The sequence below is a fragment of the Paramisgurnus dabryanus genome, chromosome 14, assembly GCF_030506205.2.
Source record: "Paramisgurnus dabryanus chromosome 14, PD_genome_1.1, whole genome shotgun sequence".
In the NCBI taxonomy this organism is placed as follows: Eukaryota; Metazoa; Chordata; class Actinopteri; order Cypriniformes; family Cobitidae; genus Paramisgurnus; species Paramisgurnus dabryanus.
The window spans coordinates 24518420-24544479 of NC_133350.1; the positions used below are offsets into that span (position 1 = coordinate 24518420).

Consider the following 26060-nt stretch of genomic DNA (forward strand, 5'->3'; position numbering starts at 1 on the left):
ATAGGCTCTACTTGGGCGCTGCGCCCAGGTAAATTGCAACCCGCCCAGGTAAAAAAAAATCACTTTACGTATTTCCGTATTTTCTGAACTCGACTGGATGACCCGTGTTTTGGAGAGAGAGAGAGAGAGAGCGCGCGAAAGAGAGAGCGCGCGAAAGAGAGAGCGCGAGAGAGAGAGCGCGAGAGAGAGGTGGGGGTCGGGTGACCGTGAAGATGATGCACGCGTCATAAACTCATCATCCAGCGCGGCAACTGGATCAACTGCAGCAGCACATACGGAGCAGCCAGGGAACACACTGCGACCAAAATGGTCGCATATGCTTATGTGCATATGTGTTTATAGCATCTAAGTTGGCTTCATTTTGCGTGCAAGCACGTTGTGTCTCTCCGGTTGAGTGTCCGTTCACGTGCTCTCTGTTTCTCAATGAATTGGGCGCGACGCGAAGCAACCTCAGTGTCACATAGTATCCTTTCATGTTTCTGAACTTGAGCAGAGTTTTACCATTAGAGGTCTTTCTTCACTGAGGACGCGGGACCCGTACGGTTCCGGGTTTATATTTTAAATGGTCAGATGGGTCCGGGTCGGTCCTAGTTCATTACTTCGGGTCCCAAGTCTGATTAATATTGTGTGTAAAACCCGAGTCGATCGGAGAACGGCCGTGAGCGCTACCGCGCTAAAGCTCGAGTGCTGTTTTAGCGTGCCTCCGGTTTCTATGGCGATAGCAACTGGCTCTTGTCACGACCACGCGCCGCTTCATTTTCTTTATCCCATTTTTTTATAATCATACTATTAATAGACAATATCTTTACTAAAATCTAAACAGTTTGCACAGAGATTGTAGCAAAAAGCAGTGCTAATACTGAATGAGCAAAGCTCTAGCTGACTCAGGATATAAAAAAACGCAAAGCTGTAATGTAAACTCTGTCATCGGGACAGCAAGTAGACTTTTAAATCTGAAATAATTAGTGGATTAAGCTTTTTTTAATCGGCAAAAGAGAAATAGAAAGCAGAAGCAGTAAAAGTGCCTATCTTATAGAAGTTATTAACATTATAACATCAGTCACATTTATAATCTATAGACCTGCACTGTCTATATAGGCTATAGTATACATAGTATTGTATATAATTGAGTTTGATAAAAGGGGTCATCAAATTGCTTCATATATCAGTGCAAAAACATAAAGTGTTTTCGTGGTGCTTTGACAAACAGTGTCAGCTTTGTTTATGGCAAAAAAAGTTTGGGGTGGTTAGATTAATGAACTACTATAATGTGAAATGAATATGAATGTTTTATAAATCAAAGTATTGTGTTGTGTCACACATTATTAGTTCTTTGTTACATGTATAGTAGACCATTTTTTGTCGGTGGATAATAATGATTGCCCTTTTCATCACCAGCTACCACCACAAGTAAATTTCAGATCTGTGGGAAACACTGCATACATATTCAGATGAAATGATATTAAATGTTAAACCTAAAAAGCCAAACTGAGCTTTAGCTATACGACAACTCAGATATTGATTCCTAATGATGCTGCCTCACTCTTAACGGCTGTCATCACACCATTCTGACTAAATCAAAGATGGCATTTCTATTATGAGGTGTTGCATGCACGTGCAGAAACACAATCAGACAGATGCAGAATAGAGGATCAGAGTGAAATGTGTTAGCCTGGTTAGCCAGACCTACATCAAGATGTAAGGTCTGGCAACTCTTCACACAAACGGCTCAATGCAAGGGGCGGGATATAAGGTTGTCCCTCAAAATGCCTCTGCACGCAATAGGATAGCGCTATGACCAATCAGAGCAACGAAGAACGAAGTTTTCAAGTAGGAACCGTCGCAGCTCTGTCGTCATCATGTTAAGCCCGCCCCACAGACGCTACACACGATGTGATTGGCCTGACCAAATTTTGGTTTTTGGAGCTGTTAAGTGTATTGTGAGTGCCTAGACTAAACCCTGGCAGCAAATATATTTTGCGGCCGCTAGGGTGCGTCTAGATTTCTAGGCTAGAAATGTGTGGTTTTGGTATTACAAACAAAGCAGTTGTGATTACAGGTTTACATCAGGGTGACTTTGTACTTGAAATGCCACTTAACGTCTGTGTTTGACCTTTAGGTCTTTAGCTGTCTGCTTTTAATCCAGCCATGTACCTGAAACAACTGTAATTATATCCACTGCAAATTATAATTACAGAGTTGGCGAGTCACGTGAGGAGAAAAGGAAATGGTTGCGAACTCAATGTTATTTTATCTATTTTTTTATTTGTTCATTCTTTGTTTCTTGATTTTCTGGGGGGGGGGTAAAACAGGGATTCAGCTGTGGATATTTGCATCACAGTTTGAGTGATATAAACCAACCGCCATGTCTCTATGGCATTCAGATTTGAAGATATAACTGTTTGAGGTTTGGTTGCTAGGGTGCTGAACAGTGGTTGCTAGGGATGTGGCTTAATAGGACCCTGAGAGACTGATTGGATGCCTGAAAAAAATGAGCCCACCCGCATGTCTTTATGACACTGTGCTGCAAAGATATCCATATTGGCCTTTAAAAATGGCAGTCTATGGGATCAGTTGCTAGGGTGCGCAAAATGATTGCTAAGTTGAACTTTCACCCCATTGTGAGGTATGTTCTTATCACCCTCTTCAAATTTTGTAACCTGTATTTCTACGAAATCCTGGCTCGGAGCTATGACCCGTCAAAAAATCTGTCACAATGGTATGTCAGTCTATGGGATTTTCGCCCCATTGTTTGTCTATGGTAAATTTAAGGTTCCTTTTACACACAAGGGGTACAACTTACACCCCATTGTGAGGTATGTTCTTACAGAGCCTACCACCCTCTTCAAATTTATTAACCCATGTTTCTACGAAACCCTCGCTCGGAGCTATAACTCAACAAAAAATTTGTCGCAATGGTAAGTAAGTCTATGGGATTTTTTCCCCATTGTTTGTCTATGGAAAATTTAAGGTGCCTTTTACACACGAGGGGTACAACTTACACCCCATTGTCAGGTATGTTCTTAAGGAGTCTACCACCCTCTTCAAATTTAGCAACCCATCTGTTTTTACGAAATCCTGGCTCGGAGCTATGACCCGTCAAAAAATCTGTCACAATGGTATGTCAGTCTATGGGATTTTCGCCACTTGTTTGTCTATGGTAAATTTAAGGTTCCTTTTACACACAAGGGGTACAACTTACACCCCATTGTGAGGTATGTTCTTACAGAGCCTAAAACCCTCTTCAAATTTAGTTTAGACAAAATCCTTGCTCGGAGCTATGACCCGTCAAAAGATTTGTGCAATGGTAAGTCTGTCTATGGGATTTTCACCCCATTGTTTGTCTATGGGAGATTTCGGGTGCCTTTTACACGCCAGGGGTACAACTTACACCCCATTGTGAGGTATGTTCTTACAGAGCCTACCACCCTCTTCAAATTTATTAACCCATGTTTCTGCGAAACCCTCGCTCGGAGCTATAACTCAACAAAAAATTTGTCGCAATGGTAAGTAAGTCTATGGGATTTTTCCCCATTGTTTGTCTATGGAAATTTCGGGTGCCTTTTATACCCAAGGGGTACAACTAACACCCCATTGAGAGGTATGTTCTTACAATGTCTACCACCCTCTTCAAATTTATTTAATTTGATTTCATGTGCCTTTTACACTTACAACTTACACCCCATTGTGAGGTGTGTTCCTGAGTCTACCAGCCTCTTCAAATTTAGTTTGGATGAATTCGTTGAAGATATGACCCATCAAGATGTGACCCTATAGAATTTTTTGTGTCCTTATCGCCATCTTTTCAAAAATCCTCTACCCGATCGCTTATAAAAGTCATATCACACCTCTCCTCAATAAGCTGATCGATTTGAGCCTTCTTTCATGGGTCTACGATAAACCGTGCGGGATGAGTTAGGTGCCGGAATTTTGTACAGACGTAAGAAGTTGATCCCTAAGCAATAACTATAGTGATACTGTTTATAAATGCAAGCACCACTAATAACATAGGAGTAAATTTTTTTATCATAAAATGTATACATTTATTAAAAGATTGAAATTACAAACTTGCTAAAGGTAATTAATTTAACAGCTAGCATTTTATGCAACATTGTTTACAATAATTTTTTATAATTTGTACATAATTTTACAAAATTGCAATTTATTTATTGGAAATTATACACAGAAAGCATATACTAATGTACAGTACATACCTAACAATGTGCCAAAGGTACTGTATGAATACATTCAATTCCCAAACTCACGCAAACTTTATTCACTTCAGTATTTTTGTATGTCAGTTGGGAATTTTTCTGCATACTAATTCATAAACACTTTGCATTCTGACACACTATTGCAACTTACTGCTTCTGGCATGTTATACCTTTAGAAAGCAAACATATTTGGATTCAGGGTATGTATCGATTCTCATGTGCACCCACATGAAACCACCAGATACATCTGCCTGAAACATGCAAACACTGATATTTCCTTCAGGAAATGCAAATCAACATTCATTTTTAATTCGCTCTGAATTCTAGATTTTAAAGGTGGAAATTAATCTTTCAGATTCTCATAAAAGTTTGCTCGAAGGCCAAATGTCACTGAGGTTATTACTTTCCTCGCATGCGGAATAAATGCAGATAGCAGATACGGTGTAGGAAAACGTGTGATTAAATGTATTCTTTGATCGTAACCATGTTGATGTTGTAAACATTTAACAGGTTCAAACGTAGAAATGCTGGTGGCGTCCCTATTAATACTGTTTATAAATGTTTGCATCAACATAGCAGAACCAGAAATTTTTTATTTTGATAAGAGATGACATGAGAAACAGCAACCATTGGCGATACAAGAGAGTTGAGAATTTTTTTTTTTTTAATGTTAAGCAAAGTCCTTGATTATTACGCCAGAATGAGATTATAGTTCCTAAACATATATTCCTAGAAAATCACAACTTTTAGTTTTCCGTCGGTCTTAGTACACAATGTAACTACAGAACAGTCAAGTTTTAAAAAGAAAAAAATATCGAAACTCTTTGGTCATTTTTTTTTTGCGCGATGCTAATGGTCTAATCAGATTCAATGGATTATGCTAAGCTATGCTAAAAGTGCTAGACCTGAAGATCGGCTGAATGGATTCCAAAACGGTAAAAATCAAATGTTTAACTCTGGAAAATTATCATATTTTCAAAAAAAGGAGTGTCCCTTAAATCAACTTGAATTTCCTATTCCAGTGGTTCCCAAACTTTTTCAGCATGTGGCCCCCCTTGTGTACGGAGCATTCCTTCGCGGCCCCCCAAAGAAAATTTGTGACAAAAAACGTTCTAAAACTCAACATTTTAATAAAAAAATTATTAAATTATACAAAAAAGTTGTTATTTTGGTTAGTAGCTTTATTTTTTTAGGTTTAACTACACAGAATTCATGATAAATTAATGTATTTCATAAAATGTCATAAAACTGGGGCCCCCTGGCACCATCTCGCGGCCCCCAGTTTGAAAACCACTGTCCTATTCATTTCAACTTTCTTGACTAGCATAAAATAAAGTTAAATTAGCTTAAGTTTTTACAACTTTATTTTTTATTTATTTATTTATTTATAGCAACTCATCACTAGTCAAGCTAACAACTGACAATGCAACAACTTGCCCATTGAATCACTTTTAGTGTTTTATCAATTGTATTTGTTTACATGAAAAACAATTTAAAAGTTAAATGATTGTTTACCGCAAGAAGACACTAAGCCTTTACATCGCCTCCAAAGCCCTCTCCAAACAGACTGCATGATTTTAACGAATTGATAACGTGTGAAATGTTGTGCCTGTGTCCAGAGAGCCTGTCAAAAGCATCAGGAAGCAGGTGCGCGTGATTACGTTCATAAATTATACTTATTGCTTGGTGAGTTTCATTTCGGTTACTCATCCACTTTCGACGCCCCGAAATTTAATTAACTTTAAACACTGTCCTCTGCATATCAAAGTGAGAATAATCAGCCAGGCTTACTGAAAGACATCGCAAGTGTCTCAAAAAAAATAACAAAAAGCTTTGTGGAAATAACAATATCTACAGAACAGAAATAAACATTCAAATAAAGACAATTTTTAAGTAAGATGAACAGCTATACCATTATACTGTGATCGCTCAGCATGGGTACATGTCATTCTGCGTGAATTACTGACACTATGACAGCCCTAACAGCAAGTGGTATCATTAAATTCTATTCATGTCCCTATCATGGCAACTATTGAAAATCAGAATATCTTGTCCAAAGCCAGGCAACTGTTCCCCTCTATCTCCAGGCTCTGAGGTATCCTACAGGGGGTTTAATTATAGCCCTTAAGAGCTACGAGATGAAGCTGAAACCCGACTGAATGTAACTGTGAGCCCCAATGTCTCCCCAGAGCAAGAAACAAGTCCGTCTTTCCCCAGCAATCCTCGTCTCTTCCTTGAGAAATGTATATATCTCTCACAAGAGCCAGTTCAATACAATGACCCTGAGAAATGTGCTGTTGAGGTCAACCGAGAATTCATTAAAGATTAATCCAAAATGTTGTTTCATTTCTGAAAGGTTATCTTAGAGATGTGTGTGCTACTCCTGGGGTGTAAGTAATATGAGGCAAAGGAAAGATTTGTATTTTTGGTGATTGTGACAGGCTGATCATTTCACAGTTTAACAAAGGTTAAGCAGCTTTGGGTTCTTGTCAATTTTAAGATCAATGAGTTTCATGTTGTCTCTAGAGCTGAAAGGAAATTCTGGGTTATTTTCTGCCTAATGCCTCACACTGAAACCATAGGCTTATTAAAATCCTGGACAATCTGATAGCAGCACACACATAAGGAGAATCTGAGAGACTTTCTTCTCTCAAATCTTATACATGCTCACACTACAGGATATTATTAACTCTTTCCACGCCAGCATTTTTTTTTTATTGCCAATCAGCAGCAGCATTTTTTTATGATTTTCATAAAAGTTTAATGCCTTGCAAAAAATGATATATATTCTTTAAAAATATAAACATACAATATATCAAATGAAATAACAGACCCTCTGCTTTTAAACAAAAAAAGTTTCATCCTACCTTCATTAGTTCTCTTTTTATCACCTCTCAAATATGGGTAGGTTTCTTCAAAAACACCAAATTTTGAGCAAAAAACTGGAATAATTGCATTTTTGTGAAGGACTTTTGATAAAGATCAGATTCAGAGCGATTATGAGAACATACACAGAGTTTGAACTGTTTGCTCTAGGGGAAAACTTCCAGGTTTTATAAGTGGAGTAAGAGCGCCACCTGGTGGATAATAGCAGAAATACGGATTGCCAGAAAAACTTGTCATTTGCAGGAAAGCGTTTTCTCTTTATTGACAAGTTAACTGTATGTGGTTTTGCAGTCTGGTCGAATCATCCAGTGTGTGCGTTCTGATTATTATGTTGTTAAAAATCATTTGACACTGTCCCTATGTCTGTGGTCTCCCGTGGATTAAAATCGTTTAAAATGTATAAATCATCTCAGGCCTTAAAGAATCATAAATTGGCACATTTGCGATGCACACGTCCGCATATAACTTAAATGAGGCTCAGCGGAGGGCGTCAACGAACGCCATGGATGTTTGTACATAAACTGTCATGTGATATGATAGGTTGCTATTATTATGACGGATTTACCAGGCGCACGCCAGGAGCGGTTCACAGCCAAGGAGACCGACGTTCTTGTAAGAGCAGTCAAAGACAGAGAAGTTGTTTTGTATGAGGATAGGAGAAACCCGCCAAAATCAGCGTAGGTTAAACAGGCGTGAGAGGAAATAGCCACAATTGTCTCATCAGCTGGCATCCCCATCGTTGCGCCAAGCGCTACAATGATGTCAGGAGACGGGGGAATCCCAAGCTTGCCAGCATAAATCGGCCATGCCGTGTAACGGGAGGTGGATCTGTCTCTACACATGACCTGACGCCAGCAGAGGACATCGCTGCGTCCACCCTCACCGCTGAAAGCCCAGAAACGCAAAGCAGTCAAACGCCAAAGTACTCTTACAAATCAAGTTCATATACATTAAGGTTTCTTATGAAAACATTTTAATTATTATTTACATAAAATAAACGTAATACAGCCACACAACAAACTTATGAAAATATTTTAATCGTTATTTGCATGAGAATATTTTAACGCAGCCACACAATAAATAAAAACTATCACCACAATGCTCACCACTATGATTTCCCTTTTCTCATGTGTTAATATTTTTTATTGTAACAATTTATGATTTGCAAAATAACTGTTGCATCTGTGTAGATTAGATGCAAAGTGTGTGCGCGTTGTGCACGCTATACATTATGGTCAAGCATGCGCCCTTAAAATAGCATAATGAACCACGCGCAACGCGCCACTGACTTTAGACTAGTTTTTTTTGGTCAGTGGCGCAATTGTTTTTTGAAACTGCAAAATAGCACCAGGAATGGTTTGCGCCGGAACACGCCTCCTTTATTGCGCTGAACTGCCCAGGGAGCACAAGTTCATTCCCTAGTTTGCCGATGTGCGTCTATGGAGGGAAAAACCCGTTGTGCGCCGGTGCAAAATACGAATGATACATGCGTCACTGACAAAGTCAATTGCGCTGGGTGCAAGATAGGGCCCTAAGTGTTACTAAACGTGATGGAAAAGCTAACCAAGCCAAAGTGAGGTGAGCTGACCTGACCTGACCCAAACCAATCCGTGGGATACTATGAAATGGAAAAGCGCCATAAGAGTACAATTTTCTTTAATACTTTTCTTCTACAGTATGCGTTACCAACCAAGATCATATGAGAAAGCTTTGCAGAATGTTAACAAATGTGGTCATGCTCATGCAGTTCACACATTAAAGTTAACCAAGAAACACAACGTTATTGACATTTGTATCATCTGGGATTATTTCGTTTCAGCAAAGAAATCTCAAAGTTGCAACAAGAAATCTGTGAGAATCAGCAGAATCTGTGTGAATCCGAAAATAGGCGGACACTCGAGAAAAGTGGACAAGAAACCAGAACCGTCAACCAAACAAGCGTTCTACAAGAGAAGATGCTGACTGCTTCAGAGAAGATGCCAGCTCTATTTTCTTCAACCTTCTGCTTGATTTCACATATCAACCCTCCCTTCTCTCGCTCTGTCTCTCACCATCTATGTCACTCTCTCTCCTCTCTCTCTCTCTCTCTCTCTCTCTCTCTCTCTCTCTCTCTCTCTCTCTCTCTCTCTCTCTCTCTCTCTCTCTCTCTCTCTCTCTGGCATCAAACTCTCGTCACAAAGCTTTGATCTTTAAAAGACAGCTCTCGCACCTCAGTAATTCAATGCCCTGGAGTCATAGTCTTCTGTGTGTGCATGTATAAGCAGGCACTGGTACTGGCATAAGAAATTGACCACACTGGTGGGTTCCAAACTTAAAAATCTCATTCATTTTACGTAAACAGATTTGAAATGATAACTTATAAACCTTTAAAGGCAGACCTACCGCCAGCTCCGAGGTTGTTAATCGATGGCATATGCTACTGTTGAATTATTTCAATGTATTTTTAGACATCCACTCTCCAGTGGACTTCTCCAAAACTTTTAACTGTATTAATTCGATTTGATCAACACAATCTCATGGCGTCCTACAATCTAAAAATGCTGGGTTAATTTCAACCAAGCTAAAAAGGAACAAACCCAACCTGTTGGATTGTAATTTAACCTGCATTATGCTGGGTTGTTTCAATCCAAATGCTGGGTTGTTTTAACGCATTGTTGGGTCAAAAATCCAAAATTCTGGATTGATTTAACCCAACGTCTGGCCTCTACCCTTTTTGGCCCAACGTTGGGTCATTCGTACATTTTTATACGGTCTGCTTTCACCCTAGTGGCTGTGTTGTTTATGATTCAAGTTTGCTTTTTCTAATAATGCAACAATTGCATGTCTTGCATGATTCCTATCTCAAAAATGTATATGAAATTGCCACCTTATCAAAGAGTTGAGTTTTATTGGCAGATCAGGTTCCAATGGCATACTATGCACATCAAGAAATAAGTCTTTGCAAAATCTGACTACAAAGGGAACCGGGGAATAGACTGAACCCCACCCTTTGTTACCGAAGTCATAATGAAGACCTGATTAAAGATCTGCATCACAAAACCAATAAGCATTAATGAAGAATTCCTATAATTAGACTGTACATTGTGTCACCATCCCAAATCATCTTCCAATCTTTTTGTATTACCAACGCTTTGATGTTATGTAAAAAGCCTGCTGTAGGCCTACACAGGGGAAGTGATGTAATATGCTTCATAATATCATGAATGATGTATCAGTATTACAACAGGACCTCCGGATAAAGAAAACCTTCAGGAGATGTGTTACCAACACATGGGACCAGCTTACACACAAACCAGGCATCTCGTATCGCCGGACCACAAATTTAAGGTCGTCCTGCTTACTTGGCTTCGCGTCAAATTAAGGTCAGGGATCATTTATAGTGAAGTCCATTAGCGCTGAAAATGTGTTCTTGAGTGCCTGCGCAGTATCACAAGGATAACGTTGCTATAGCAACATTAATCCGTGCGCCACAAAAACAACGCCGTGTTGCCATTTTTACTTGCCGTTTCTGTGGTTTCCGCAAGAAACTTCAGATGTTAACAGCGTAGATATTTTTGGCAACATTATTGTATGAATTACAGCTTGTGTGACTGCAGTGTTGAATTCAACTTAATGCAGTAAGCACAAAAAAATTACAGATGTTATACCACTCAACAATGATCATTATATAAAAGTTTAATACAGCAAATTTATAGCCAATGTTTCTTATGGAAGCCAGAGCTGTAGAGATATGCCATACAAATGTGTTTACAAAATAAACTAAAAGTAAATCCAAGGATATGGCTTTACAGGATCCTCCGAAACAAATTTTATGTTTCCAGGATGGTGGTTGGATAAACAGCCGTAGAATCTCAAAACAAGGGCACCTTCTTCCCATTTTAGGGATTTGCTTGGAGATGCGTTATGAAAATACTGTAGGAAAGGGATGTTTCGCCGTGTTGACCTTGTTGTAAATGTGACAGATTACTATTCGTGAATGCAGCTTTAAACCGACAGCAAACACAACAACTACAATCTCTGGGCATAATGTCTTTCTTTCTGTTTTTGTGCGGTACTGCAATGTAAGTGTGAATGTGAGGGGTGGGTGTGATATTTTTTATGTATACGATCGAAATGAATTGTGGGAGGCCATGTTATGCTCCCTCTGTTGACTTCTCATTTAAAATTGTATTTTTATGCCTCTTTTTCTCCGTAATGTTCCCTTTAGGGAGTGAGCTATGTAATTAGCAATGATTAACTAGATGTCTAATGTGCATATAATGACTCAAAGTTACCAAAAAATGACACTGAAATATTACATGCTTAATGGATTCTTGAAGATGTGTGCTCGTAATGTTATTTTGGATTTACTAGTCGAGTTTTGCACTCTGGGATTCCTCCATTTTAAAGCAACTCAATTAAAAATCATCCTTTGGGAATATTTCTACCTCGAGGTCATCTTTTGTCAGCCAATATTATCAGCTACTGTACTTCAGCAGTCCAGTATGCTGTTGTGAGTCACAGCACATGACGATTTAGTTATAAATGAACTTAAGCAATTAGAAATCAGCCAGTGATTATGTAAACTCGCTTTATGTTTTCTTTACCAAACCACAACACTTGAAAGTCCTCCTTTCCTCTAAAGATTGGCAGGCTGACCCGGTCATACAGTAGGCGGCAATGTTTGACATGAAGCATTGGCCTGAACCAATGCATTCTCGCATGTGAACACAATTTTTATGGTGATTACAAAATAAAATGCAAAATCACAGTTATTGATTTAATTTGATCAAAAAAGCTGTGATAACATGTAAAAAAGGCAGTCCAAATTAAGTTCTTCCAGTAGGAACTATACTGAACATTGAATATACCAACAATAAGTGCACTTTAAGTACCCGGTTGATGCATTCATTCAACCAAACAAATGAAATGTGGAACGCTGAACACTTCATCCACTCAATAGTCGCTGTTTTACTTCGTAATGAGAAGGGGCTGAGGAGACGATTGCACTTCAGTCTGATGGTGACTGGGGTCAAGTTGGGCAAAAAGTTAACAATGATATTAAGTACAATGTACAAATTGATTTTCATTGACTTAAAGGGACACTCCACTTTTTTTGAAAATGTGCTCATTTTCCAGCTCCCCTAGAGTTAAACATTTAACTTTTACCGTTTTGGAATCTATTTAGCCGATCTCTGAGTCTGACTGTTCCAATTTTAGCATAGCTTAGCACAATCCATTGAATCTGATTAGACCATTAGCATCGCGCGCAAAAATAACCAAAGAGTTTTTATATTTTTCTTATTTTAAACTTGATTCTTCTGTAGTTAGATCGTGTACTAAGACCGACGGAAAAATTAAAAGTTGTGATTTTCTAGGCAGATACGGATAGGAACTATACTCTGATTCTGGCGTAATAATCAAGGACTTTGCAGCCGTAACATGGCTGCACCAGGCGCAATAATTATTACACTCTGCCCGAAAATAGTCCCCTGCAATTGCAAGTAACCAAGGGGAATATTTTCGGGCACTGCGTACTATCATTGGTCTTCATATCAAAGTAAATGGTCATTTTTGAACGTGATGCTAACCATCTAATCAGATTCAATGAATTATGCTAAGCTATGCTTAAAGTGATACACCAGACCCAGAGATCAGCTGAATGGATTTCAAAAATAGTAAAAAGGGGAGGTGGAAAATGAGCATATTTTCAAAATAAAATAATTCACTACCCTCCCCCATGTTAATATTTTGAAGTAAGAAGTAAGAATGTCTGTCAGTTCCCACATGTCTTAGTATTTTTGTCTTGTTTTCAGTAAAAATATCTAAAAATTCTTAAATTAAGATGCATTGTCTTGATGAGCAAAACGACCCAAGAAAATAAATCTAGCTTTTAGACCACAAATATTAAATTTAAGTGACTTTGTGATTAAAACAAGCAAAAAAATCTGCGAATGGGGTAAGCAAATTTTTCTAGAATTTTTTTTGAATTTGGTGTTATTTTTATTTTTGGTGTTTTTTTTTTTTGCTTGTTTTCAAAATCAATGAAATTTGATATTTTCGGTCTAAAAACTAGATTTATTTTCTTGGGTCGTTTTGCTCATCAAGAAAAAGCATCTTAATTTAATAATTTTTAGATATTTTTACTGAAAACTAAGAAATACTAAGAAAATATTTTCTTGAAAACCATTTTTTGCAGTGAAAATGACCTAAGAAAATATGTCTAGTTTTTAGACAAATATATACAATTTAAGGGAATTTGTGCTTAAAACAAGCAAAATAATCTGCCAATGGGGTAAGAATTTTTTTCTCTAATTTTTCTTGAATTACAGTTTTTTTCGATTGCTAAACGACAGTGGGCACAACTGGAGTCACATGTGCAAAACTCTAACTACAGTCTGCACAGCAGCAGTTCATGTGGACCAAACTCTAGTTCGTTTTTCATTGGTTAAACACAGTTTTCAAAACTTTACACACTTATCCCATGACTTTAACCACAACCTGCACAACACTGTGGATTTACAGCACTTTGTTCAAATGCTAACACACTGCTGTCAAAACTGTGAACCACACATTCAAAACAGAATTGATTTCAGCCTTGTGCCTTTCAAACACTGCTGATTGCAATTTCATATAAATATAAATTCCAATTTCATTTATATATTTCATTTATATATAATATTACTTTTTATATAAATATGATAGGTAGAGCTTAGAAAGACAAATTTTGGAAATGGAACAAGGAAGACGGGTTCGTGGAGGGAGAAGGGTGGCAGGTAGTGGCCTGATGCTAGCGAAAGGCAGGATTAGCACCTCAATTATTTGTTTGAAATACAGTATGTACTTTTAGTTTCTACGATTTTTTCCTCATTACTATAATTCCATAAACTACTACAGACTATTGAAGCAAACTGCAAATTTTCATTTACCTTAAAGAATTGTTCTGGTCAAAAAATTTCAATAAATCATGTGATAAATCAATCAATAAATACATCATTATTTGAAGAAAATATTACTTTGTATGAAGTCACTGAAATTGTTCAAACTGTGAAGATAAAAAGTTAGTAATTTCTGTATTGGTGTTTGATGTTAGTGTTTTTCCTCTCAGTGTGTTCTGAGTGACAGTGTGTGTTATCTCAGTGAGGGTTGTTTTTAGTGTTTGGCTGCACTGAGCTGTTTTGAGTCATGTGTTAAGAGTTGTGCTCAGGTGACTTTTGGTATTGCAGGTTGTAGTTAGAGTTTTGCACATGTAGCTCCAGTTGTGCCCACTGACGTTTAGCAATCGAAAAAAACTGTAAGAAAAAAGTTTAAGATTTTTGCTTAATTTCATAATTTTTAGATATTGACACTGAAAACAAGACAAAAATACTAAGTCATTATTTGCAGTGTGTGTGTGTGTGTGTGTGTGTGTGTGTGTGTGTGTGTGTGTGTGTGTGTGTGTGTGTGTGTGTGTACCTGGTAATTATCACGTTGTGGGGACCAATTGTCCCCACAAAGATAGGAATACCAGTGTTTTTGTGACCTTGTGGGGACATTTTGATGTCCCCATGAGGAAACAAGCTTATAAATCAAACAAGATGATGTTTCTTGAAAATCTAAGGTACAAGAAAGGTTTTTGTGATGGTTGGGGTTAGGGAATGGGGCAGGTAAGGGGAATAGAATATACAGTTTGTATGGTATAAAACGCATTACGTCTATGGAATGTCCCCACAAAACATGGAAACCAGAATGTGTGTGTGTGTATGCGCGTGCGTGTGTGTGTGTGTGTGTTTGAACAGCCAAAGAAACTCTCAGTTTCAGTTGAAATGTTGTGGTGTAAACAGCCCCTAAAAGTCTTGTGAATTGTCATCACTTAAGGATGTCAAATCTGGTTTCAGGGATCAATCTGTTACATCAAATAGCCTCTCCCTTCAACAGAGTCCCTGTGTAGCCCCCTTGTAGTTTTATCACACACCCCACACAGAGAACACACACACACACACACACACACACACACGCAAACACACACACACACACACACACACACACACACACACACACACACACACACACACACTAGAAATACATCAGCAAGTGAGACATGGACGAGTAGTGCCCGTTCCCGCCCTTAAAGTGTCTTAGATCAGCTCTATCGCACTTTCTCTCAACGCCACCTGTGCAGTGATGTTAGCAAGTACTCAGAAAGAGAGGACCGAGCTCCATTTGCTCCATTAGAAAGCTATTTTAGTCCCGGGGCTGGAGATAATGCCCATGGTTCAGGAGAGACTAGCTGTTAAGGGGAAAGACTGCTGATATCTGTGAGATAGAAAGCTCCATTTAGGGGGCGGAGCAGTGAATTGACCCCAAGCATGAGGCTCTGAGAGGTCTGTAATATACTGAATATAACGCCTTGTGAATAACAGTCACTTTCAGACTGGTTGTTGACTCACTGGCCCCCGAATCAGCATGTCTCCGCCCGCACCTCTGATTCTTGGAATCCCATGCCATTTTCTTTCATGCAGGTGTTTTCTGATTCATGCATCGGTGGATGTACCACACGTATTTCACATGCTGTATACTGTACACGTCCCACTTCAGTGCATATAGGTTTAAGACTTAAAAGATAAGCAAAAGGGCACGGTTTTTCGTAGATCCGCTGCCAGGCATGGGGTTGTTAAAAGAACTCCAGAAAAGATAAATTAAAGCAGGCACATGTTGTACCAGGGCTTGGCAGAAATGGGGGATAATTTGACAAAGGTCTTGCCACCCATTATAAAACAGTTCTGTAATGGCTAAAGAATCAGTTGATGGAACGAACAGAATAGTTTAGCAGCATAAAATGAAAAAAGAAACTGAAATGATATGAACAAAACCCTAAACAATACCGCAAAATCACAATCCTCAGGAACAAAATGTTTTTAGGGTCAAGCAATTTGCCTGTCCATACTGAATTAGCATTTGCAACCCATTTTATAATGGGAATGTGATGTATTTCTGAAAATATTTTCTGAATATTTAATAATAATAATAATAATACATTTTATTTCTAATGTGCTTAAATCCAAAGAGCTACAAGACAGCACAATATTGATCCATAAAAGTTAAATGGACAATCCATTGTTTTTGAAAATATGCTCATTTTCCAGCTCCCCTAGAGTTAAACATTTGAGTTTTAAAGTTTTAAATAGGAAAACTCGAAACTCTTTGGTTATTTTTTAGCGCAATGCTAATGGTCTTATCAGATTTAATGGATTATGCTAAGCTATGCTAAAAGTGGTAGCGCAAGATCTGGAGATCAGCTGAATGGATCCCAAAATTGTTAAACTCAAATGTTTAACTCGAGGGGAGCTGGAAAACTTTCCCTTTAAGGCAAAAGTCCAGATACTGAAAATACAATACAAAACACATCCATGAAAAACAGAAGTTAAAATATAAACACTAATTGTTGCATTACCAACTGGTAAGACTCTAGATACAGCAATAACCCAAAAAAATGCTAACATACAGTATCTGATATAACTACACAGCCACCCCAGAACAAATTTTTGTTAGGGACATTTTCATTTCGGGTACTCTAAAGGTCTTAAAAACAAATTTTTAATTAACCGGGGACGGGGAGTGCAGCATAGAGCAGACCGGCTGGGGTGCCACTGGAGCGGACTTCTCTGTGTGCTTTTGAATCACTATTGTGGTACTGTGATGTCATACACCAATCGGCCTGCACAGAATTAAAGGCGTTCGAAGCGAATCTGCGAGACGTTAGTTTTTGTTGACGTTTGAACTGTTTTCAAACAGACGGAGCGTAGCTAACTACTCCCCCTCCCCCTCCCTTCCGTGCTTTCATGAACGCGCCCAACCCCCACCCCCAAATCCTTTTTGTCGTTTATTGGCTGGAATACTTTGTTTTGTTTTGTGGTGCTAGATTTGTCCACTATGTTGATATTGCCGTTTGTGAAGCCTGGGCTGTCTACAGAGATCGCCTTTTTTTACAGTTTGATCAGCGGACAGGCAGCAAGCAGATAGTGAGGAGATGTTTCCGGTATGTAACAAAACATGTTTTATGGTTTAAAACGCGTCAATTCGCTTAGAGCGCCTTTAAGTCAAACCTAGTCAGATCTCAAAATACCACTATAACTAACAATATTAAAGGTCACGTTCTTTCTGATCCCATTTTTTAAACCCTAGTTAGTGTGTAATGTTGCTATAATAGCATAAACAATACCTGTTAAATTATAAAGCTCAAAGTTCACTGCCAGACGATTTATTTTCTTTTACAGAATTCGCCTTTTAAAGCCTATAGCGAACGGCCGTTTGGACTACAGTCCTCTACTTCCTGCTTTAATGACGTTTTTTGACTAAACTCCGCACACAGGAATACGTCAGTCACCAGGTAAGCTAACGACAAGCTAATGCCGAGTTCAAACTGCATGATTTTCAAACTAGTCAGGTCACCTGTGGTTTCACACTGCGTTATCATCTGGGGAAGCGTCTAGTCATTGCTGTTTTAGACTGCATGATGGATTGGCGACAGGGGTTTTCAAACTGCATGACTTTACCGTAAGAAGAATCGCCGATAACTTTGTCCCGGTCCGCAAACTATGTTTCACAACCAAATGCATGCGAGAAGTGACGCGAAGGAAACAACGCGAGGTCATGCGTGCAAGATCGGAGTTCTCACGTGAGACTGGGATTATTATTAAAAATGGTAGCTCGCAAGAATCTTACCATACAAATTGCATGTGCACTCATTTGACGCAGAAAGAAGAAGAAATGAAGATTATGAAGGAGGAAATGTTTGGAGAGACTCCTCCCCGAATTTCCAGCTGCCCTGTATGTTGCTCTCTTATTGGCTGTAGGTCATCGGCGATGTTATTGTCAGTCAAAACACATTTCACACCGCATGATTTTGAATCGCTGACCGGTCCAGATATTTAGCATGCCAAATATCTCACGGGTGTCGGCAACTCGGCTGCGATTCTGTCAGAACGTGTCTTTAATAATTCACACTGTGTGATTTTCACTCCTGCGCACAAGCATCAATTTGCCTGTGATTTCGGGCATTTGTTGGCGAATTCTCAAAACCTGTCGTCAGTCTGAACTCGGCATAAGCTGCTGTCGAATCACAACACTAAACAAACTACACAATCAGAACTCGATACGTATTTCTGAAGAAGGGACTTCATAGAACAAGGAAGACATCAGCTAGTTTTGAGGACAGTGAAAGATAAGTAAATTTATAGAGATAAGTAAATTTATGTGAAAAATACAGCATGGTTTTTTTTACATGTAAAACATGAACACATGTTATATTGCGCATTGTAAACACAATCAAAGCTTCAAAAACACAGAAAGAACGGGACCTTTAAGTTACTCCCAAAAAGAGTTTAATTAATCAAATTTAAATTTTTCTTGGCTGAGGCTTGATCTCTTATATTCCTTGCAGGTGTTTTTATGACTGAAAAGTTCTGCTTTCAGAAATTGCATATATCGTCACAAAAATGTTGAGCTCTGGCCTGCCATCTCAGTTTCTGACTTAAATTGTTTGCACACAGGCGTGTACACATAAAATGCATAATGTGTACTTTTTTGAAAAAGTAACTCAAATATTAATGTGCACATTTAAAAGACAATGCGTTACTTCACTCGTTACTTAGGAAAAGTAATATATTATTACGTAATGCACGCTACTAGTAATGCGTTACCCCCAACATTGGTCACTTCTGAGCACTGTGCCCATCCCAAATTTTTATTGTTAAGAGGTTGCTTTTTCATTGCTCAGGAGATTCATTTAAATATCAACTTAGTCTCAGATGTTTCTCCTAAAATTGCTTTGGAAAAAATAAATATAGAAACAAACAAGACTATTGTACAGAGCTGGTTTTTGGAATAGATGTTAAGAACTGAAGATAAACAAGGAGTGAATTTTTGTACAGTAGATAGATAGTGTCTTGTATTGCTCTCGCATCACAGTATGTAAACTGTTTTTATAATAATCAACTACATATATCCAGATGTCATCTATCAGTTAATGTACTCACCTTTGACATTCACTCTGCTTTGTGCATTGGCTCTGGTATCTGAATGAACTCAAGCGGTCACGGATTTGTGCACAGATTGTGGAATAAATAAATTTTTTTAAAGTGGCAGTGCAGAACTTCGGGGGGCATAGCCTACCTATAAAAGGTCCTTTTGATGCTTGACGCAGGGCCTGTTACATGTAGATATGGCATGGCAAGGCCAGGTACCCATAGCTTTTCTCCAAAATTGACTTAGTTTTTCATCTAAGGATTCAGTTTTGCCTGACTGAACCTCATGATGCCCCACATTCAGGATAACTTTGTCTCCGTAACTGTCAACAACAATGTTCATGAAACTGTTAAATGTAAAGCTCAATTTCTCTTGCACCCAGAAGAACTGTGAAACTCTTAACATCCGCAAAAGCCCCGGCTTCCTCGCATCAAACGCCTCACAAAGTGTGCTCACACCGGGTTACCATGACAACTTCAAAAGTGATGTTGTTACCAGACTGCTGGATCTGTCAGAACCACGTCAGACATAAAATTGAGATCTGAGCCAAGAGATGAAGATTCATGCCACAGACCCCGTGAATTGCTTGTTTTCTCAAACAGAGGAATTGATTGAGTCTTTTCCTCATCAGACAAATAAAACGAGAACGAGCCGAGAACAATAAAAGTCAACGGCGCAACAAACAGCCTGTCTGGAGAGATACCATCAGTACAATTAGAGCTGTCAACACCCTGTTTGTCAGGGCGCATGGGCTGAACATAAATAACACCTGACTGCATCATAACGCAACAATTCGCTTTCATCGCAACTCTTGCAGATGCACTCGGTGAGCTCATACGCACACACAATAGAGCTCTTTGAAAGACTGCGGCTTTAAAGATGGTCTCCTGTTATCAAACTTAGGGATTTAAAATGCAAATGATATGCATGAGGCACATTACAGCCAGGAAATGCAGCAGCATATGGCGACCTTGCTAAAGTATTGTTTATTTAGTCTTCCTGTTCCAGCGCAAAAGGTCATGGGTTCAATCCCAAGGTACACACATATTGATAAATTGATAAATGATAGTGCAGATATTAATGGGCGATATTATCCCCTTCTGACATCACAAGGGGAGCCAAATTTCAATGAGCTATTTTTTCACATGCTTGCAGAGAACGGTTTACCAAAACTAAGTTACTGGGTTGATCTTTTTCACATTTTCTAGAAGCACTGGGGACCCAATTATAGCATTTAAACATGGACATGTCCCCTTTAAGATTAACAATGCAAACTATATGCCTATACAGAGCAAAACCTATGTTTTGCTATTGTACAGAATGATCTCTTTATTAGCCTTGAGGATTAGATGTAATATCCGAGGCCATAGTGCATGACTGATTATATGTCCCAAAAACAGGTTTTCTGTCATGAAACGTAGCCTATTATAATAGATATTGGATGGATACAATTTGCTCCGACAACAACAAAGCCCCTTCAATCCCTGAAGCAATTATGCCTCCGATCACAGGAGGGACCATATCCCGTAGTCAGGAATCTTTCATTTACAATGATTTCCGTGAAGTGAGCGAGCTACTTAAAGTCAGACAATCTACTGCTCAAGTCCAGTCATGTCTCCTCTGTTCTGGAAAACCTCTGGAGGCTGAAAGCGTTCGGTTGCTCAGGCATGGGAACTCTCATCGTCTTATGCTCCGCATGCTAATGCGCGGATCAGAACGGATCAATCCCACGGTGCAATCCGTGGTGGCCGGGGCCGATTGCCGCAAGGCCTAATTGGCTTTCATCCCTTTGATAAAAAACTCATTGTGCACCGATGTGCAATTCAAACCAAGCCGGGATCGATCTGGATGCCCACACAGTATGCTTTTCCCACCGTCTATTTAATTATTCACTTCGGCCAGCTGGCCCTTCGGGGCTTTTCCATGTGCTGTGTGTAATGTAAGAGGTACGGGTGTACAGAAGAGCTTGGGGCATAACTGCACAACTGTGACACATAGTCTCTCTCTCTTTCTCTCGGGAAGGAAACTGACACCAAATCACCAATACGTAACAAGAAGCAACATCAAATCTGTGTCTTTTTTTAGTAAGCCGCATATCTTAGTCCTGCTCACATATGTCCATATTTTACCCAACCATGGGTTGAAACATCCCAGCAGTTTTTTTAATAGTTTTAATAGTATTCAATGCTGTGAATAACACTGACTCTAGTCCTTAAAGCTGTCTTTGAATCACATCGATGGCTCAACATAAAGCCTAACATTGGAAAGCAGGTCGTCCCTGCACAGTCTGAAGTGTGATTTACGAGTCCCAAAACAACAGAAGTGCCGCAATGCTTGCGGTGGACCACCAAAGTGTCTTCAAATAAGCCTTCACTCAATGTTCAGGTTCAGTTTTTTGTCTTGTCTTCCAACCTTTTCCTTTGAATCTGTTTTTAGTACAGCTGTTGCTTTCTTTCTCCATAACCCCTGCCCTTAGCTACTGTCATGACTCTTATCTTGGCTCCGCAACCCCATTTTTTGCCTCCGTCTTCCTCTCTCTAGTATCTCTCTTATGCACACGCAACTCCATGTCGCATATCTCCAGCCCACGAATCCCATTTATAAAACATTCTTGTGAATTTTCAGCTTATATAAACCGCAAAGCGATGCACAAATGGTTTCATCTGAATGGTTGTTGGAGCATGCGTGAACTTTGCTTTGGAGAATTGTTATTGGCTTTTAGTTGTGACCGTGACACCTCACATTCAGTGTAACTAACAGGGAGAGCGTTCCTCAATGAACAGATTAGATCATCCATGAATTTGAAGCCAAAGGTACACGGCAAACCTACACACTTGCTCTCTCAAGTAAAATGCGAGACGTTGTTTCGATGATCATTTTGTTCAGCATTAATATATACAGTACATTAGGAACATTGCTTTGAAGAAAGAAGCACTTTCATGTACTTGCATATGTGTATTGCAGAATTTGTTTTTAAATCCTCCTTTTTTTGTAAAAACAGTAATGTCAATATATCTATATTTAATCTTTTAAGACATGGAAATCACTAACATTAAACACTTAAAAAATTCAGGGTTATTTTCAACCCCGCATTAAGTCAAAAAGGGACGAAACCCAACCTCTTGGGTTGTAATTGAACCAATGCTTGGTTTTTTCAAAAGCTGGGTTGTTTTCAGGGGTGGAATTTCGACTGGGGACGGCTTATCAAAATCATAATAAGAGAAAAGTCACAGTTAAAGGGCAGGCACTTTGGTATGTGTGTCACACCTAACAACGACTTTTAGATGTGTGTTTATTTAACAGCATCTTGTCTTCATCCTTCTTATATTTAATGTTCATCAGTTTTATCCAAGCACATCATTCATTTATGCATCTAGACTCTTTCACACTTGAATTGGACCTTTGATATAGAGAGGGATTAGATTTACTCCTACACGCTCTGCACGCTACTTTTCTACTAGTGCCGAATAAAAAAATGAAGCGCTTAGAATGAATCCTTTAAAATGCTGAACTAAAGGCTTTAGGGGTACAGAAGATCAGCTCGAGCCCTTAACAAACAGCTTGTTGTGATCTTTCACCCCACACAAGCAGACCTGTCCCAGATAGCATGCAAACCATTGAAACAATGTTAAAAACCGTTGATTTGTCAATGTTAACTGCATTGAATCAATATCAGGTTTGCACCCTCCATTAATATTGAAAAAATATTGAGATTTCAACAAATCACCGTTATTGTGATCAGTGTTTGCTTTAGTTGGGTCCTTGACTCTTGTTATTCCCTAAGTTAAATCTTTCTTTTCTTTTTTTTAGTGTTTGTATATGTTTATGTAGAAACACATTTGCATTGGAAAAGAAAGAAGTGTCTCAAAGTTAAGTTGAAACTAGTTGCTTTTTGTGAAGAAGTCAAGATTATATCAAATTAAGCTGCTTTACATGATTATGTTGATCCATTTTTGACATTTATAATTGTTTTGGTTTGTAAATACACTGTGACAAGACAAACAGAAAAATTGCGGACACATTCAGACACCATTACTCATCCTACAAATCTCAACAATGGTGACAATCATCAAACAAATTCATATAAAACGATCAACTGCAATGCATGCTGGGAGTTATAAACTAGTTTAGTACTACAATGATACCCAGCATGCATTGCAGCATGAAGCTTTCTTTTATTGATCGTCACCATTGATGAGATTCATAGACCGATTCATGATGTCAGAGATAGATTCAGTAATTTAACTTTTTAAATGTGTTTTTGTAATCCTCAAAATAACAAACCTGACACTGTTTCCAACTAGTACTGTAAAATCGATTTTTTTGCGTAACTTTAACAGTAATTCATTAATATCATTTAGGTATATCTACAAGAATTAAACTACTTGATAACATTAGATCTTTGTTTTCTTTGCAATAGCAGATGTATTTTAAAACACTGCTTCAGCAGCCAAAGAAAACTTACCATTAAAACACAAGAGTAAAGGGCCCAACTAAAGCAAACACTGATCACGATCATGGTGATTTGTTGAAATTTCAATATTTTTTCAATATTAATGGAGGGTGCAAACGTGATATTGATTCAGTGGTATTAACATTGACAAATCAACGATTTTTAACATTGTTTCAATGGTTGCATGCTATCTGGGGTGTCCTCAGGCACAAAGTACCAGAGCTGAATCGCCACCACGGTTTCATAACTAACAGTAAGCGATAATTTCATATAATGGCTATTATTCTCAAGCTTCAATTCTATGAAAGTGCTCAGCATCCCAAAAAAGTGACCTCACAATGGTTCAGAAAAAGCAGATATGGTCAAAGTAAATTGTGGAGTTGATCCAAACAAAAGAAAACATGTCATCATGTCTCAAACCTCACCGGTGCTAAACAGCTGTACCCAGCATGCTCTGTCTTGGCAAGTAAATTCTTTCTAATACAGAGAAACCTAATGCTGCTAATTCATCATCACGCTATGGGGAACAGCGCAACGCCTCACACTATGAGTCCTGTCAGGGAACATATGTTGCCAAAATGAACACCAGCATCATTAGATATGATACACACAACCAAAATGACGCGTGTTTATAAGCTGATTACTAGAGGCATTATCAGTACAAGCCATTCTCAGCCTAAACCAAAAAACAATCGATTTAAAAGTTAAAGTTAATGAACCATTTTACATTAGTGTACCATGTGGTACACCTCAGATACATTTGGATTAGTTTCTGTGTTCATTTAATAGGATTAATATAAATGACACAATATGCAAAAATTGGGAATTGTGTGGCATAGGAAACATTGCGTGCATTCATTGTACTAAATGAGATTTCTATTATTCTTTCTTTAAACATTTGAATAGTTTTGATGGGAAATAGTGCATTATTTATTTACTTTGGTAAAAATAATTTTAAAATAACAAAATTGATAAGTTGCTTTGGCTTTGCTCAAACTGACAAACAAGTGATTTAATCTGACTCAGTTTGTTTACTGATCAATATTATGACTTACATGATAAAACGTAAGTGAAAGAGATTTATTGTGTCCAAAACCACTGACGTGTTCACTCACTCAATACAGTATACACAGTGAATGTTAGACAGTTTTCTATTTTAATGAAGCAGATCATCATATAAAAAATGGGCGTTCTGGTTTGAAAACAAGGTGTTTTCGGGTGCATTGTTGGCAAGTTGCTATTTTGAGGCAAATAAAATATACTACGCCATTGACCAACAAAAACCTGGTCTAAAGCAATATGGTGCAATATGCTTCTTTGTTATTTAAAGAGTGCATTAGTAATATGCACCTATAAACGAGACGACAACGCGGGTTTGCTTATCACATACATGAATGCGCAGCAGCACAAAAAAGCTTTTAAATATGAAAGATTAAAGGATTGAATGTAAAAGATTATTGAGTCTCTTTGACATAAATGAGGACCGATTATGAGACGTTAGAAGGCGTGAAGAGTTGCTTGACCTGTAGCCTGGTAAGTAAATAAATGCTTTGCTTTAAATTAATCTGTTTTTAAATGTTTTTTTTAAATGCTACCTCACGGATTTATTGTATATGATGACTCTGTACGTGGATATTGTGAGATGAGAAACATTTAAGTAATGCTTTAAAAAAAACTCATGACGCTGTCCAAGTGCTGAAACGTGCGGAGAGCCGTTTGTAAATTCTTTATCTCCTGTTTGTTACAAATAAAGTATTTTCAGAGTACAAACCTTTTCTTACGTACTTGTAAATAATTTTTTGATGATAGCCAAACATTTAAAGCAATTAAAGCCTGCTATTTTACTTCGATTAGGGATGTTAATAATTAATCGATCTTCGATTAATTGTCGATAAGAATTAAATTGATAAAACTTAACGATTGTCGAAAGAGCAAGCACGTGTGTGCGGCGCCTGCGCAAAGCACAAACACAGCCGGTAAAAAAATTAAACAAGCACGAAGAAGTTAAACTAGCCATGATCACAACGATGCTCGATCCCAAACACACACCTGGGCTTTTTAACCTCATTCGAGACGAGGCTGGCTGCTAACGCAACAAAATGGCATCCGCAGTGGATCTGAGAAGCTCCGATGCCAAAAATCTAAACACAGTTAGGATACTGAAAGCAAAGACCCTTTTCAGGGAAGCCTGCAAGATTAGCATAGCAACGCTGCTATACACAGGAAAGGAGACTAGAAGCCGTTTTTAATGAACAGATTAAAATATAATCTTAAATTCTGGCAAGAAACTGTTAAATGTAAACTGTAACTGACTGTCGTTACATTCTGAACGCCCGCAACATATTGATCATCATTATTGCTACACGCTAAACACTGTTGCGGGTTTTCTTCATAATATAAGCATCTTTGCTGAAAGTACGCTGTAGGTCTGAGCTGAGGTGACAACGGGTGCTCCTCGTGTGCTTCTTGGATATAATTACAAACGGTGTATCAACGACTCGGAAAGCAAGGTGAACAACTAG

The 26060-nt window shown here is 38.4% G+C and overlaps 1 protein-coding gene across 1 annotated transcript in view; it reads right to left on the reverse strand.

Moving 5' to 3' along the window:
- The window catches only part of cpne5b (copine Vb), a 179295-nt gene that overhangs the window by 140978 nt on the left and 12257 nt on the right, over positions 1–26060 (reverse strand). The window lies entirely within an intron of this gene.